At 42.6% G+C, this 18,500-nt stretch overlaps 1 long non-coding RNA gene across 2 annotated transcripts in view; it reads right to left on the minus strand.

Annotated features, from left to right (window-relative positions):
- Window positions 1-620: 620 nt before the first annotated feature.
- LOC116759536 overlaps window positions 621-18,500 on the minus strand; it is a 173,676-nt gene continuing 155,796 nt past the window's right edge. Inside the window, exons 3-5 of one of the 2 annotated variants that reach the window (XR_004351464.1) lie at window positions 7,761-7,822; window positions 3,588-5,041; window positions 621-1,369 (exon numbers count right to left, since the gene is read on the minus strand). This is a non-coding gene — a long non-coding RNA (uncharacterized LOC116759536). Of the gene's footprint in view, window positions 1,370-3,587; window positions 5,042-7,748; window positions 7,823-18,500 lie in introns of both variants that reach the window. The other variant, XR_004351465.1, reaches the window with a different exon arrangement.

Raw genomic sequence — 18,500 nt, forward strand, 5'->3', positions numbered from 1 at the left:
AAAAATTAAAAAAAATAAAAAAGTATAAACGCAAAGGTCTAGGCCAACACGGCTCTCTAAAAAAGAACGTAGCAGAGTTTTGAGGCATATGAAGATGGGATTGATTGTCTCTAAGGGCAGTAGAGTAGAGTTGGGGAGAATTTTAAGTGAAGATACATTTAACCTCTGTGAAAAATAACGGGCAGCAAAGTCAGAAATTCCACAGGGGAACAGTTAGGTTCAAAGTAGAGGTAAAAACTTCCGATGGCAATGAAATTATGGGCTAAAACTGAGGTCAAAATGGCAGACATGTGGCCCCTCATATAAAGTGATAGTACTGTTTGCCTTCTACCCCGCATGTAAAGTGTACATCAATCATGGCAGCCGTGTTCGGTTTTTTTGTGTGTTTTTCTTTGTTATTTTTTTTGGTTGTTTTTTTTTTTTGCGGTATGCGGGCCTCTCACTGTTGTGGCCTCTCCCGTTGCGGAGCACAGGCTCTGGACGCGCAGGCTCAGCGGCCATGGCTCACGGGCCCAGCCGCTCCCGCGGCACGTGGGATCTTCCCGGACCGGGGCACGAACCCGTGTCCCCTGCGTCGGCAGGCGGACTCTCAACCACTGCGCCACCAGGGAAGCCCCGTGTTCTGTTTTATAGGCACATCCTCTCAGCCCCAGCGAGCCGCAACGGGCACTGGGAGCTAAAATGCAGCTACAGCCAGCGATCGCGAGCAGAGTGTCCCTCTGGTGTGGAGGGGTTTAGCCAATTAGGTTGACCACAAGCCACTGACTTCAACGGTACCATTCTGTAACAAAAGACATTTTTTACGAAGAAACCAGTCATTGGAACAAGGGAGTCAGTCAGCACATCGGCTCTGGAGAAAGACAATCTGGCTGCACCATTGTGGGACTGAGGGAAATCCCTCAACATATCTGGGTCCCGGTGTCCTCATCTATCAAATGGGGCCATGCCACAACCCTCTCTCATAGTCGTTATGAGGAATAGATGAAATTACGTACATGAAGACTTCCGTGCTGTGTTTGGCACGTGACAAATGCTCTTAGGTATAAGCCACCAACATATATAATTAGTCATAATAGAAGCTTTTCTCCTGAGCCCAAGGACTGTGCTTATATGGTGTCCCAGACACTTATGGGAGTCAGGTTCCTTCATGGAGTTACAGGAAAGTACTTTAGCTCTTCTGCAGGCACAGTTTAACTCTCTGCTTTCTGTTTGAGATGTCATCAGCCGGCGTCCAAAGAAATCTAGCAGGGAGAACTTTATTATCTCAGGGACTTTTCCATGTTTCCAGGTGTAGCTCAAACCTTCTTGGCAGACACACTGATTTTGTAAATACTGTGATGAGGTATCCACTTCTCCTAGGCAGAATCACCTGAAACAAGATGACAAGACTGACCTATATATCAGAATGTCATGGACAGAGGTATTCTTAGAATCTGTCAGACTCCATACGTGTATTATTTATCTCACTGTAATAACATAGCAATACGAAGAGAATGCCAACACAGTGACCTGTAATGCAGATGACTCCACAAACATTTCCATGTTCAAAGTCTGTAGGGTCAGTGCACAGTGACTCTGTGGGCTGAGTTTCACAGGAAGGAAGGGTGTAATCAGAGAGAGATTTGGGGTGAACATGGAACTAAACAAAGAAGAGTAATTTGAATGGAATGTTTGAAAGGATCAGCTAATCCATTTCACCACCGGGTTGGGCTTGCCCAAGGCATAGCGATTTTTGAACTCCATCGGTTACGATACTCTGCTTCTATCCCCATATGAAGGGTCATTTTGCCAGTGGGTCTGAAGTCTTTGAAGTCCTTTGGTTACTATTCCATGTCCCCATTCATTCCTCCCATGGGCACTGGTATGTTTTCTAGTAACTCATTCTTTCTTTGCTAGTCTATTTCCTCATCGCCCCCTCTGGATGGACTTGTTTTCTCTTTAGTCACGTTAATAGCATGAGTCAGGTAAAGAGTTAGTGAGGATGACAGCAAGGCAACATCTTTTTCTTGAAGATGCTCATATAATCTTGGAATCATTCTATGTTCTTTTATTTTCTGATGACAGTTTAATTCCAGTGATTTCCAAGTTATTACAAGAAGATGTATAGAACCCTTCCAGTACTGACAATAAAAACTCATCCCTCTGGGGTCTTCCTACATTTTATTTTGCCTGGTTCATTCTCGTCTCATATCCTGTTGATATCCTCCTTATTCTTTTTCCACATCTCATGTGGCACAAGGTCATATTTCTCAACAGGGCACCTTTGGGCTAGAAATGGGAAAGAGATCTTTGCCCCTCTCCAGCCCTTTCCCACATATGAGCTGCAATGACCTCCCCAAGGGGATCTGACATAGAAAAGAGCAAATGATGTTCCTCAAAGCAGCAAGTATCAATTAGAGTTTTGTTTCAGACAAAAAAAAAGTTAATTTAGGATTGAGACTCCAGCCTTATGCTGACAAACTTTGCATTTTATCAAGTTAATAAATGAATTAGTCATGCAAGAATGGAGGAGTGTAACAAAGATATCTGTCCATGCCAGTAAAGGTTCTGCTGATCCCAAAGAGAATGAGGTTCGTGTCAGAGGACATGCAAAGTCATCACAAATATACTTCGCATTTGTGTTTCCAGCTTAATTGCTCATGGCTAAACGGAAAATAATAGAAATGGGGTTTTGTTTACATAAAGCGTGAAACTTTGTCCTGGGAACTTTTGTCCTCCAAATAATTCCCAGCAATGTAGTCTTTGGAAGGTGCCCGACCATGTGGAGTTTTAACAGGAAGAGCAAAGAGAACCAATGCAGAGGTTAAGAAAATGTCACAATGCCAGTGGATATGAGTGATTTCCTCTTTATAGTATCAAAGCAGGAGGAGATGTAACTGCTCCAGTGAAGATATAGATGCTCTTTTCACGTTGTCAGTATCTTTCCTTTTGAAGGAAAGACTTTATTGTCCAGGTAAATCCAGTCCAAAACTCCATGGCTCAACGCTAGAGTACCAGGGAATGCTGTCTACTGAAAAACAGTGTCTTCTGGAAAACTCCACTTCACAGCACTGTACGTACTGTCGGTTTTGGAAATGATGTAATAAACCTACCGAAAAGAACACCCTCTGCCAATGCAGTTGTGTATGTAAAATCATCTAGCTGCTCTGCTCTTACTCATGAACATAAGCTTTGGGCCATGCTCATTAGGGGTAAGGTTACCAGGTGGGTATTTAGAGCTGTCTTCAGGTCAAACCCATGGCTGCCTGTTCTCCTCATTTTCCTCTGATGCCCTGGATCACTTTCTCTCCCACACACCCTTAATTTTCTTGGCTGTCTTTAGGTTCTGCTTCCAACCTGCTTGGGACATTTTCATTTCCTCTCCTTCTCCTGTCGATTTCTTAGTAAGCCATTCCCAAGCTCCTTTCCCCCATTGCTTCTCTCTCGGTTAACCCTTTGCCCACTTTCCTCTTCCATCAATAACCACAAACATTTCTGCCCTCCAAGTAACCCAGATCAACTATCTACTAATCACCAGGGCACAAAAGTGCTTTCCTGATGTTGTCAGGGATTTAGCTTCCCAGGTAATCCCACCCTCCCTCACCTACCTAGAGTTCACAGAAAAAGATTTCAAAATGAGGCTTTTGGAAACCAGGTGCAGTAAGATGTGCAGGGGGCTTGGGATCAGTCAGAGATGAGTCCTGTAAAAGACAAACACAATATTGTAAAGCAGCTATACTCCAATAAACTTTTAAAAAATCTATTATATCAAGAAAAGACAAATGGAGACATATTAAACATTTTAAAAGTTTATTTGAGCAAAAATTGATTCAAATTGGGTGGCACCAGATCAGAAGGGGTTATGTGCTCTACCAGCAGGAGCTGGGGAAGATTTCTATAGAGAAAAGGTAGAAGCAAAGCAAGGAAACTATGTGATTGGCTGTAGCTTAAGCAGTTGCATTCTTTCAGAAAGGCTAATTGGATGTTTGTGACTGGCTGTCCTAAGGTTTTGATTTCTTAATCTTGAGGCCTTCACACTTAGATCTGGGTTTGCTGAGGAAGGTAGGCTGCTGAGGCATTAGAGCCACCTGAGCCTCATGGCCTCCTTGTTTCATTTATTTAACGATTCCCTTCATTTGGTGATCCTCTCAGACGTGAGGGACCAGTCAAAAAGCTGTGTCACTCTCAGTCACCATTGGGGTTAAGCAGTCTTGTCTCATCATGAAAATCAGAGGTTACGATGTCAGGTTTGTGGAAGAATGGTTTTTGCTGTTCATCTTGTTTGTTTCTCCAAGTGAAGTGAGACCATCTGATGTACAGCTGATGGCTACGAACGTGTATCCCTGAGAGCATACAGTGCACCAGGGAGACTACAATGGTGACTATCGAGAGAATGATAGCAAGAGATTGGAGTATGTTCCGTAGTCAGGGCCCCCAGGAAGCAAACCAGTTGGTTTCAAATACACCAACGAATTTATCAAAAGGAACATCAACCTGTTTTAGCCATGTGAATCATTCGCCAATGCCTTGTACTTGCTACAATACAAGAGGTATTGATCCAGCTACAGCAGGAGGTATTTGCTGTGGCACAGGCTTTTCCTTCTTGAGCCAATACGTGATCTAAAGCAGTTCTATTATCTAAACACCCCTCAACAAGAAAGCCTAGGGACCTTGGTTGTGCAGCTATGACCTTAGCAGTCCATTCAGTGGTAGTTGCCAGAGTTAAGGAGCGTTATCTTCTCAGGCACTGATACAGAGAAAAGGCAAGTAGTGAAAAGGCAAAAGAAATAAAGGTTTCATATTGGAGATGAAGATCTTGGTCTGTGATCTTGGGAGAGCTGTCCACCTCAAGGCGTCATCTGCTTCTGGGGAGGAACCTCCCTGGTCCATTTTAATTTTAGATCTCCACCTGGTGTGCAGTTTCAAGAGTATGGAGGAGCCCTTCTTAACTGGGATATGTGGATCAAGGTTCTGGGCCCTGAAGTTTGGCTGCCATCTGGGTAGCGGCCCGGTATGGTCCCTTCCAACGAGTTTCAAGTGCAGTCTTTGTTCTTTTGTGATTCTAAGTCCAAAGGGTGGGAGAAATTCAGAGATATTAGTTTGGAGAGTTGTAGTCAGATATTTGAGAAAACAAGAAGAATTCAGGATCCAATCCAGTTTACCAGTAGATAACAAAAATCTCAAAGATGGTGAAGAGGACTAGAGTTTAATACCCACAGGCGTTGCTATATTTTTAAATCAAAATACGATTTTTCTCTCTATAGTTTCTCCCATTTCTATAAAGGTTAATCAAAGTAAGACTAATTTGTTTGCACTATAAGTCTAGTTTTATTAAACTGGGCCTGATGATTTACATAAGTGCAGCAAGAATAGCGATTGACCCCATAGGCTCTCTTTAAGTTAGTTTTGCTGGACCTTTTCATAAGGAATCCCTTATGTGCTTTTTTTTTTTTGCGGTACGCGGGCCTCTCACTGCTGTGGCCTCTCCCGCTGTGGAGCACAGGCTCTGGACGCGCAGGCTCAGCGGCCATGGCTCACGGGCCCAGCCGCTCTGCGGCACGTGGGATCTTCCCGGACCGGGGCACGAACCCGCGTCCCCTGCATCGGCAGGCGGACTCTCAACCACTGCGCCACCAGGGAAGCCCCCTTATGGGCTTTTAAAGGCCTCTCTAGGCTACGGAGCCAAGCTAAAGACTTATCGTCAGACTTTGCTGGGAATCTCTATAGATTTGGGTGAATTGGTGAATTGCTCCCTTTTTGTGGGCCCCTAATTTGCTCTTACTCTTGGGGCTGCCAGGAAGTGACCTTATTGCTCACCTGGCAGGGCTTGGAACCTTGTCAACAAGATACCAGATGATTTTTCCAAGGGGCTTTATTGGTTCTATAAAGTCAACCTTAGTTCCTTTAAAACTGTCTGATCAGATTTGATTTTGTGCACATCACTCTCAAAGATGACATTCTAGTCAAAGCCTTGGTAATATAACCAATGTTTCCAATTGTGTCCTGTTATAAGGAGAACAGGACACAATATTGAACTTAGGCCAATAACTATATTGCCATGAAAATAAGAACACTCAATATTTTTTCAAATTCTGGAGGGATCAGATAGGGAGAAAAAGTAAATGTTTCAATTCTGTTTACAAATATGTAATTTACCAAATTGCTGTTAAGTCATAGATAGTTTCAGAGAAAAGATTTTCTTAAACCTGGAAAACCAAAACATTAAAGAGTCAGCAATATTTCAAACAAAAAGTCATTAAAAATTATAATCATCCACATCAGTTTATTCAACCTCATGTTATTAATTCTTATTTTGCTTGAATCCAGTTTTTCCATCAGAGTTTTGGAAATTCTTACCCAATTCAGTGGTCTGATCTTAAAGTTATCAGCAACCTGTATTCTAGAGTACTTGTCAGAGTCTTTTCCATGAATCTCTCTGAAGACAAAGCACTTTTGCAAGTATCAGAGTAAAACAATAACTGTCTGTGAATAACAAAACAACTTGAGAAAATGACCTGTTTGGGACTTCCCTTCTGGCGCAGTGGTTAAGAATCTGCCTGCCAATGCAGGGGACACGGGTTACAGCCCTGATCCGGGAAGACCCCACATGCCGCGGAGCAACTAAGCCCACATGTCACAACTACTGAGCCTTCGCTCTAGAGCCTGCGAGCCACAACTACTGAGCCTGCGTGCCTAGAGCCCGTGCTCCGCAACAAGAGAAGCCACCGCAGTGAGAAGCCCGCGCACCGCAACGAAGAGTAGCCCCCGAAGAGTAGCCCCTGCTCGCCAAAACTAGAGAAAGCCTGAGCGCAGCAACGAAGAGCCAACACAGCCAAAATTAAATAAATAAACAAATTTTTTAAATGGTCTGTGGTTAAAGACCTGATGAGAGTTTATTTGATAAGAAAATTTAGTTCTTTCTGTGGCATACAACAGTTTAGGATAATAATTGGACAATAAAGAAACTGGAAAATTTCTATTAACTTCTATTTCTGGAATACCTGTATTAGTAACATATATCCATATATATTTAACCTAAGACGGTTTATCATCACTTCTTATTTGATAATGCTTCCTATGTAATTTAGCATGAATATCTATCATGTAACTTAATTTAGTAGAACTTTAAGTTTTCAAGTTACCAGAAAGATTTCAGTAACTATTTTTAAGGTGACATACCATAAAACATAATTATTGTTGAAAATTTTATCTTATTTACACCTATTTAATTTATATAAATTTTTTAATTTATTTATTTGTTCTTAACAATTATGTTTAGCTAATTCTTGAAAATTTCACTATACATTAAATAGCTAACCATCATCTTAAGTTATTTTTTTGCTGACAAATTTTGAAATAGAGATAACATGAGCTTATGTGACTTTTAGTAAACCCAGTAGAATAAAGTTTGTATGTCTGCACTATATTTAATATTGATAACTCTGAAGTGCTTATTTTAACTAAACCAACAAAACTTAAACTAGCTTTTATTTACTGAATATTATCCTAGATCACGTGAACTTGAAAAATATTTGCGTTAGTTTCTATATTTCTGAGAAAACTTTACAAGCATTTATTTTTCTTTAAACCAATTAAATAGAGCTCTTTTACAAATTAAGTTTGGCAATACCATTTGGCGGTAGAAAGTCACATGTGTACAACACACATATATAGATATACATAAACATACAGACAGATGTAAACAGAAATATTATAGCTTTCATTTTTAAACTTTAGCCATGAGATAGACAAGATAGTACAAAACTTACTAGGTTACTTACTGCTCATTACTTGCTCCCCCAGGGCTGTCAGGGTCTCCTTCAGATCCCTCTTGACACCAGAACTATTATGTGATAAATGGAGACATATTAAAATTTTTAAATTTTTTTTTAACAAATTGATTTTAATTGGAAGTGCCAAACCAGAAGTAATTAGCAACACTCCACCAGCAGGAGTTGGAGGAAGGACTTTACAGAGAAGAGGAGGCAGTAAAACAAATACATGATTTGATTGGATTTAGCTTACGTGGTTGACTTATTTAGGAAAGCCCAGTTGGCTGTTGGTGATGGATGGCCCTTAGGTTTTGATTTCTTAACCTTGAGACAGTTCAGGCTTAGACTTTAGTTTGCTTATGTAGGCAGATAAGGTATTACAACCACCTCAGTCTAATGGCTTTTTTTTAAAATTAACAGTCTGAATCTTCGGTAAACCTGTTCCCTCGTAAAAACAAAAACCAAGGTGAACGGGGAAAATGGGTTCGGCAACATGACCTCAGAATTGTGAGAGTTGATCCTACATATATAACCTTGTCTAGTCCGTGCCGAGCCTACAGCAAATGCTCAGCAGTTATTTGTTTTCTCGCCTTTAATGTCAATCACTAAACTTTGAAGCAGAACTTTGCTACTTCTCATTTATTATAACTTTTCCACCGCTTGCTACTGTGTGTCTACACGTCTTATACAAAGACGTGTAGATTTTTCCTTATTTTAATAAGAGTTTTGTACCCTCTCCCAAGTAACCACTCATTGTGCAGTGCATTCAACAAATACCTTACATTTCTAAACTGCCTAGTGTATGACTCGTGAGTCCTATTTTGTGTGTCTTGGTCCAACACAGGCACAAAATTAGCCATGTTTCAAAGAAAGCTGTAACTTCGTAGGAGAAAGCAGTGAGGACCCCGGGCCTGGGCTGGGTGGAAACACATCTGGCATCCCCGCCGTTGTGCTCATTCCCGCCCCCAGTTCACACTGCATCTTGCTGTATTTGCAGGGGAGGGGAATGGGGCACGCGGGATTAGGAGTTTCTTGGGAAATAATTTAAACCTTGTCCATAAGTAGACTTCAGACCATTCATGGTCCTTTATAATTTATCACGTTCTTACTCCCACCCGTCCCCCTTCCACGGTCCTTAGGGTCCATTCCATCCTGTTATCACCACCACCTGGGAGGCAGGTACTCCAAGACTATCAGGTAGAAAATGGAGGCAAGTCAGACAATGTGCCCCCGCTGGGACTTGAACTCAGGCAGTTACAGTTGAGAGCGTCTGCCTTACTCTCTTGAACTGTGGAGTCTCATAGAGGTCCACAGAAGCTAAATGATAATGGGACCCTGAAGGAATCTGGAGATCAATTCTATCCTGGGGGGAAGGAATGAGGGGTGATTAGCTATGACCAGCAGGGCCTAAGGTTGGGAGGAGAACAGGTGTCCCCGTTGGTATTGGGGTGTTTGGTACCTGCTTCCAGGCCGATCCAGGCTCACTGCTCCCCACCTCAACCCCCCAGTGCAAAAGCCCCAGCCTGGCAGCAGACGTGGACTTGGAAGGGAGCCCTGACTCTGCGGCCAATGGGCTTCCTAGGCCCCTGGGTGTCCTATTGAAAATGCAGCCGGTTGTCCAGCTGTGCTCCCACCAGCAGGGTTTGAAAAAACCTGATTCCTCCTAACCAGACTGGAGACCATCAGGTGTTTTCTTTTCTGACAAGGTAGCGTAGGAAAGATATTCTCTTACAGTTTGACTTTGTATTTACCTGTTTGCTGGGAAGGAAAAATATTTTTCTATATGTTTATTGACCATTTTTTCTCTCCTCTGAATTTCCTGTTTATAACCTCTGCCCCCCCCCTTTTTTTTTTCATTTATTCTCCTGTCCTTTTTGCCTTTTCCTTGTCGATCTGGAAGAGTTCTTTATATAATTCTTGATCATAATCCAGAAACTTAATATACGTTGTTATATACGTTATATAACGTTATATAACACCTTGTTATATACGTTGCAAGGATTTTCTCCCTGATGATCATTTATATTTCAGTTTAGTTCAATATGTCCTGTGTGGATGGGGGGAGTTCAAACAAGCTAAACTTCCTTCAGCAGGGGAGAATCCAGTTAAATTACATGACCTCCTTTCTGTGGCCTGCTCAACAGTGGATTAAAGGCATGAAGTGAATCTATTCTTAATTAATATGGAAGCATACCCCCAATATATTGTTGTTGAAAAGGCAGGTTACAGAATGAGAGCTCAGTATTTACTGTTGACTAAAAATACATATATACAAATAACAATACTACACATTTCCTGTGACTGTGTAAATAGAGAGGGATAGAGAAACAGAGACAGAGAGTCAGAAAGAGACACACAGAGAGAGAGATTAGGAACAGAGCCTGGAATAGACATCTATCTATCTACCTATATCTATATCTATAGATAGGTATCATATATTATTTTATTAATTAATTTATTTATTTATAAGAGTATAAATATATTCCTATGAGTATTCCATGAGTATATTTTCTGGAAATATATACAAAAATTGAAAATCATGGTTGCTTCTGTGGAGAAGGTTGAGACCTGGGGTTTTCAGGGCTTCTGCCTTATCTATGATATTTAAAAATTTTATAAGAATATTTTTCATGAACTTCAGGTAATTTAAATTAACTTTAAAATGAAACAGGAAAGGCGTGGACTAAGTCATACAGAGAAAGACAAATACTGTATGATCTCACATATATGTGGAATCTAAAAAAGTCGAAGTCATGGGAACAGAGACTGGGATGGCGGCTGCCAGGGCAGGGGAGGGGGCGTCAGGGTGGAGGGAAGGGCGTAGATGTCAGTCAGAAAGTACAGACTTCTGGTATAGGACGAATGAGTTCGGTGGACGTAGTGTACAGCAGGGTGACTACAGTTAACACTACTGTATCTTATACTTGAACATTTCTAAGAGGGTAGATCTTAAATGTTCTCACACACACACACACACACACACACACACACATACAAGGTAACTATGTGAGGAATACTTATTGTAATCATTTTACAATATATATGTGTATCAAATCATCACATTGGGGCTTCCCTGGTGGCACAGTGGTTAAGAATCCGCCTGCCAATGCAGGGGACACAGGTTCGAGCCCTGGTCCGGGAAGATCCCACATGCCGTGTAGCAACTAAGCCCGTGCGCCACAACTACTGAGCCTGTGCTCTAGAGCCCGCAAGCCATAACTACTGGGCCCATGTGCCACAACTACCGAAGCCCACGCACCTAGAGCCCGTGCCCTGCGACAAGAGACGCCACCGCAGTGAGAAGCCCACGCACCACAACGAAGAGTAGCCCCCGCTCACCGCAACTAGAGAAAGCCCACACGCAGCAACAAAGACCCAACACAGCCAAAAATATATAAATTTATTACCAAAAAATCATCAGGTTGTACACCTTAAACTTACACAGTGTTGTATGTCAAATTATATCTCAGTAAAGCTGGGGTGGGGGAAGGAAACAGAAGGGGAAGTCATTTCCATATTAGCAGTAGAAAAGTTGGAAAAGGAAACTTACAAAACTATGCACACCAGAGAGCGGCTAAGGGTGATAATAATAACAATAATGTAAACAACAGCAACATTAAACAGCAAACGCTTACATAGCCCTCACTGTGGCGCCCAGCACTGTTCTAATCGCTTTGCACTTACTATCTCAGTTAACCCTCACAAAAGTTTTATTCTTTCTCTTAATTTTTTAAATTAATTAATTAATTTATTTTTGGCTGCATTGGGTCTTCCTTGCGGTGTGCGCTCTTCTCACTGCAGTGGTTTCTCTTGTTGCAGAACACAGGCTCTAGGTGCACAGGCTTCAGTAGTTGTGGCACGTGGGCTCAGTAGTTGTGGCTCCCGGGCTCTAGAGTGCAGGCTCAGTAGTTGTGGCGCACGGGCTCAGTTACTCCGTGGCATGTGGGATCTTCCCGGACCAGGGCTGGAACCGGTGCCCCCTGCACTGGCAGGCGGATTCTTAACCTCTGCGCCGCCAGGGAAGCCCCAGTGTTATTATTTCTGACACTCAGGCTCCCCCATCCCGCCTTCGATCACAAACTCTCATCAAAGAGTTTTCCCTTAACAAGATAAAACCTCCTTAGAGGAATTCTAGCAGATGAAATTTTCTCCATCTCTTAAGTCTAGCTGTGGTTTGCAACTTCCGTAAGCCTTTAAGGCACTGCAGGGGCCACGTGACCATGGGGGCAGCTGATGGGACTGCAAAAAGCACTGAAGATCCACTCCTCCTTTTGTCTGACGGGGGCTGCCTCCCTCCTGCTGCAGACTTCTACCCAGGCTCTGTTCTGCTCTGCCGCCTCTACTGCCCAGCCCACAGATGGAGAAATTCAGCCCAATGTACGTACACTTTCTCCCGAGTCTCTGTGCAACCTTGAGAAAAGGAAAGAGCTTCTCATAAGCCCTGAACTAGGCGACTGGCACCCTCTAGGTTCCTTTCCTTTACCTCCACGGGCTCGGCGGAAAGTGTGTTTTCTGTGGGGCAACGACAGTGTCAGTGTGGTCAGGCATAGAGCATGGTCACTGCTGTTATGACAGAAAATGTAGTAGACCCTGCCCCCTGCATTGGACACTGTAGGCCTCACCTGCTGGGATGCAGGACCCAGGGAACCCCCTGCTGTATCCCACAGGGATGCTGTGTCCATACTTGAGTAGACATCATCTTTCTAGTGTTTGAAGGGGTTGAATAAAGATCTTGGGGCACAGATTTTCGGCATGAGGCCAAGAGCCCTTTTCTTTAACTGGAAAAATATATTTTCCTAATTTTGTTTGCAAATTCCACAACTCAGATTTCTTTCTTTCTTTTTAACAAAATCTCTCAAGACAGATGGAAATGCGGTAACAAGCATGTAGAGGGAGGGTGGAGAAGCAATCAGCCGTTCATAAGTCCCTCCTTTGCACCAGACACTGCATTGGACGCATTGTATGTTACAGCTCTTTCAGCTAATACAGTCTTTACTCTTGGTTTCCAGATGAGGAAGTTAGGGCAAAATGACTTAAATTACATTCCCATTCTTCATGGTGTTTCACCTGTTATGGGCCTTTGCCCACCTCTGTTGACATTGCCAAGGGTCTGTGTTTCAGGATTCTCTTTGTAGACCTTCCTTAGTTCTGAGAGCAGGCTGCTGGGGGCTGGATGGCAACCTTGTTCCCAACTAAGGGTTCCCTGAACAACTTTAGATCTTCTTTGGCAGATGGAACTCTATTTGCATCACTATGTTTTACACACCACAGGTTACAGAAATGAAGGGAAGAAAACGAATACTTCCAAGGTTGTCTTCAAGGGTTGGAGGAACGGCAGAAGTGAGAGTAACAAAAGAAAACAGTAGGTTGCAATGGTGAAAGGACAAGTCTGGCTGTAGGTCCCTGACGACTAGGATGACAGTGGGGCTGGAGACCTGTGGAAGGAACAGTCTGTGAATTCAAAAGGCTTAGTTCCAGGTAACCAGCCCTACTAGGAGCTGAGGGTATCCTTAGGTGAGATACTTCACCTCTCTGAGCTTTCGCGTCCTCATTAGAAAAATAGAGATGATATTAACCTGAATATAAGAATTTTATATGAGGCGCTTGCATTTGAGACCTTGCTCTGTTCTGCCCGGAAACAGGATCTCAATAAGTACCTCCCACTGCTCCCTCCCCACTGAGGTTTGAAAGCTGATAAGAAGTCTTATGAATAAAATGATCATATAATCTATCATCCAAACCAGTATTTTTGAGACTGAAAGGGGCCACTGTTAATAATCACATCGAGACAATAGACATAAACTGAAATTGTCTCAGGAGAACAAGTCACTCTTCTTACAGAAGCAGTAAGGGAAACGTCTGGTCCAGGAAAACCGTAGGGCCTTGACGCCAAAGACCTCCAGAAGCTTCTAAGAGTAGATTTGGAAGGGAAATGAAGTCCACAGACTCAGAAAAACAGACAGGCTTCCTTAGAGGTAAATAGGGGCTAAGCAAGAAAATAATTGAGTTTGAGCCTGGGAAATAATTGAGTTCATATTAGGAAGAGAAACTGGAGACAGGGAGAAGGAAAGAAAGGCCTGAAAGGACAAAGTTCTGAAATGAAACTACATACCTACCATTTGCCTCTCTGCATCTTGGAGTTCATTATAATATAATAACCCGTGTTCTTACATTCCAAACAGCTGGTTATACTTTATACTCTCGATGACTCATTTTGAAAGGGGGGTATGAAGCAGAAACATTACGAGATCAAGGTTTAGGGACCCAGGATGATAAATTCAAGAAGCCCTACTTACACAGCAGCAGATAGGAGCCTCTGCTGAGATCTGCTAGGATTTCGTCCTAGCAGACGAACAGATTCCTGCTGTGTGGCATAAAGATGGTGGGCAGCCGGGGGCTGGGGTGCTTCTCTTGAAATTGTAATATGGCAGTCCTCCACCAACAGTGGTTTTCCGTGGCAGTCTGCGGTCTAGCAGTTTTATATTTGAGCGCTCTGTGCATGATGCAGTCCAGTCTTCTTAACCAAAAGGAACACTCAGTACCATCCCCCCTACAGTGTCCATGTGGGCAGATGGAGGGCTTAGAACAGGGAGAGGAAAGCAGAGCACGTTCCACCCTCTCAGCAAAGTGGGCCCTGAAGGATGAAGATACTTTTTGAAAATGTCAGAGAGAGAGAACTTACTTTATATGCAACCACTTTTCCAAGACAAGCGGCAATTGAAGCAAGGGAAAATACAAGTCTAAAACATTCAGTTTCAAGTAGTTGGGGCTAGTCAAAAAGTTACAATGATGTACCAGCTAAATGAAGAAAAATTATGGGGGAGAATCTTCCCCAGCCAACTTTGGTGTCAATGCAGTCAGATTTTCTAAAAATAGAAGAGTTAAGGACTGTCTATTGGGGCAACATTTCAACATCAACATATTTGGTTTGCTTTAAGAGTCAATTCCTTCTAAAAGTTTTGTTTAATATCTTTTTAAAATGTGTGTGTGTGTGACTATATATTTGTACACACACACACACGCGCACGCGCACACACATATACACACAAGGTGTCCATAAAGTCTGGAAACATGATTTTTGTTCCACAAATTAAATACATCTCTGACAACATTATGCATATTCATTTATCCTTCCAAACTTTATGGACATCCTGTATATCCATTGCCATAGTTATTTTTATTCCAACTTTCCGAATAGAAAGTTGGAATAAAAATAATAACCTCAGTCTTGGCATTTGTGACTTTGTCAAGCATGGTGCTTTTCTGGAAATAAACTCCTTCCATATAGTCAAGAGCTGACATCAGTATAGTCAGGATAAATCTTCTAGAGTTTTAACGCCAAATCCTTTGTACTATGTTTCATTGATATACACATGTGCACTCACCCAGAAGTGTTCTTCTTTCTAATAATTCTTATTCACTGTTTGGTTTCTTTCTTTATATTTACCTATAGCTACAGTTCACTGTGTCCCTGCCATGCCAGGCAGTGTGCTAGGGCTCTCGTACATACTCTCTACTTTTTATGAGAACTCTGAAAGTTATTAAAAATCATTTTCCGGTTGGAGAAACCAAAATTTGGAGATTTTTTTTTCTTTACGTTCGCACTCTCTTCCATACTCCTGACCCGCCCAATCGCCAAATTCTATTGGTTCTTCTTCAGAATCATTTTGTAAATCCATCCCATCCTCTCCATCATTGCCACTCTACCATTGTTGGAAGCCCCACATGGGCTGCCACCACGTTGCACTTGAACTTCTATCTGGCCTGGGCCTCTGGTCTTAGCTTCCTCAGGAGCTTTACCTACCTAAGGAACCATTAACCTAAATCTATAGACAACTACCGCTTTCTGCATGAGCCATCTGATTATATCCTAGTGGTAGAAGCACAACGATAGATACCATTTCAGAAGAAGAACATTTAAAAGAAGAAATCAATGTCTTATAAATGTAGCTGCCAGAGGCAGGGTGAAGTAAGGTCAAGTGTGCAGATTTTGGCGGCCAGGGCTCAAAACTTCAGCACTTACTCATCGTGTGACTGTGAATAACATCTTCCATCTCTGCTGCCTTGTCTATAACTTGGGGATAAAGAGTGAGCGCTGACGCTTTCACAGAGGAGGAATCTGTGTCATTGAGTGGTGAAGTAATACCCCCAGTTCACACATTTCATTCCTGGTGGTCCTGTTCTAGAACTTGTGGACTTACCCACTAAACTACACTAGGCTGTCTTTCAGTAACCACATCATGCACATCGTGGAGTTGTGATGAGCATTAGAAAAGCTAATGCATGTGAAAACTTAAACCAGAATCTTCAGTATAATCATCGCCCAACCATTGTCTATGTTTTATCTATTTATTCGATCCAAAAGCTGATTCCCAGCCCTGAAAGCCATGTGGTTCTCAGCTACCTCCTAGGATCACGGTGGTTGGCTGCCCTGCTCTAGGACTGTTCGGGAAAGGTAAGGGTTAAGTAAGGCATGGTGATGAGCAGAGGCAAGGTGGTACCCTCCTCTCCAGACCTCTTTTCCGCTTCAAAAGTTCGAGTTCTCTATCTTTGGAAGTGTCCCTGGGTCCCTACTGCTTCAGAATCCTTTCTACCAAGACATTTTTGGTTTCTTTTTTTCCCCTGGGTGCCAGTTCACCCAGAAGGGGGAGCCACCTGTGTTGGCTCCCAGTGGAGGACGCCTGAGGATGGGATGAAAGAATTGATTTTATGAAAAGCAAAACGAGAAAGCAGAATACAGGGTCACCTATGCTGGACACAAATACAGGAAATAGTAATGTTTTATGCAAGTTTGGCTTTGGTTAGGTTACGCGATGCAGGCAGCCGATGTTGATAACCAACCAAGTGAAAAACTTTTCACCGTAACTTCAGAAAACTTTTCAATATTTTTACCCCTGCCAAGTTTGTTTTTCACTAGTTTTTTTTCTTCTGATTTACTGTGATGCCATGGTGAAAAGTTCTGGTCTCCACATACTCAAAACTACCTGTGCATTTTAAATGTTCACATTGTGTTACTCATTATAGATGAAACATTGTGTCCCTTTGTCACAAAGTAACTTCCTCTTCAATGGGATGGTTCCTGGACTGGCAGGAAGGAGGCGGGATGGAGGGGGATGTCTGGATCAACAAGACGACGACTCTGGAATTAGCCGAGCTTGCAGATGGCCATTCCCTTCTTGGATTTCATTATTTGGGGACATGTCATCTAGCTCTGCCACTCATGGGATTGTTGATGTAGAATTGTGAAAAGAGGGGCAGCTGAAGGGGCTACGGAAGACTTAGAGGGATTACAGAATGACCTCAAATCATTCAGAGGTTTTAGAATTACCACATGGTGTGATCCGGGAAATAAGAGACAACTGCAAAAGTGAGATGGTTTAATCGCTGCTTCACTCACTACAGGTTCTCAGTAAAAGACTTCAGTTGTCACCCTAGGGGAAAATATGGTCCCAGAAGAGCTGGCTTTTGACATGCTGTAGAAACTGTTTACTTCTCTTTTCTTTCTTTTGTGTCTCAAAACGCACAAATTCCGCAGAGACTCAAGAAAGAATGCTCGAAATGAAAGTAAATATTTTCACACGTGTGGACCTTTGGAAAAAGAGGAGTAATAGGCTCTTCAGCTGCTACTGTACTCCTGATCTTCAACACTGTCTCGTGTAATTCCAGTGCTGGGTTAGTTCAAGGTAGCCCCATCTGGGGTGCTAAAAGGACACTGAATGGTTTTATTGTGAAAGGCAAAAATCCCTACTTTGAAAATTCTAAAATATACCGATTTATTTATTTTTGATGGAGCTCGTAACTGTGAAGATGAAACGTCTTTAAACAGGCTCAAGACTTTTCCACAGTGCTGGCTCGATGACCAAGTGTTTGGGTCCAGGCAAGCCCCATTGGTCAGTGAAAATTTTCATGATAAAATCTAGCCCCGATACGATTTCCAAGGGTGAAGGCTGCCAACATTTAGTAAGGTTAATGGGCCACCTTGATCATCATTAGGGGAGGAAATAGGCAGTTCGGGAGGAATGAAGATAGAAAGAATGAAAAGAGTAAAGAAAACGCAGGGGGAAGAAAAGCAAAGAGCAGGTAAGAATTTTCATAGTCTCATCCCCTGGTAACATGCTGTAACAGTAATAGTAGGCTTCCAAGTCATAACCTAGCGTATTGTTTACTGAACCACTTTCAGGATAGAAACTGACTCTAAACTATAGTAATTTGCCTCAGTAGATGTAGAAGATTCAATTTGTGGGTAGCACGTGTGCTGAGGAGACCAAAACTGGAGTGTTAGGTTCAAGTCCAAGTCCCCAGTTTTAGGAAGGATACTGACAAATAACAGTTAATCTCTTGGAAGGTAGCTAGCATAATGAGGAGGTTGGAAAAAATCAAGGCGACTAGAAGCGTTTGCAGTGGAGAGGAGATATAGAGGGGCCGTGATAGCTGTCCACACATCGGGGGAAGCTGCCATGGACAAGAGAGGGAAGCCTGGATCTGTGCTGCGCTAAATGAAAAAACTAGAAACTGCAGGGACTGAGTTTTCACCTCCACCCAAAGAGTCATTTTCAGACAAGCAGAACTTTAAACATCAGAGAACACTGCCTCTTTAAGGCGTGAGAAGAAACGGTAGACAATAGATAATGGATAGCCAAAGACGCTATGGAAGCGATTCTTGGATTCAGTGAAAGAGCGAACTGGTGAAAACTGGTTCAATAGTTTCTAAATTGCTCCACAGATCCCCTCCCCTCAGGGCTACTAAAA

The sequence above is a fragment of the Phocoena sinus genome, chromosome 9 (assembly GCF_008692025.1).
Source record: "Phocoena sinus isolate mPhoSin1 chromosome 9, mPhoSin1.pri, whole genome shotgun sequence".
Taxonomy (NCBI): domain Eukaryota; kingdom Metazoa; phylum Chordata; class Mammalia; order Artiodactyla; family Phocoenidae; genus Phocoena; species Phocoena sinus.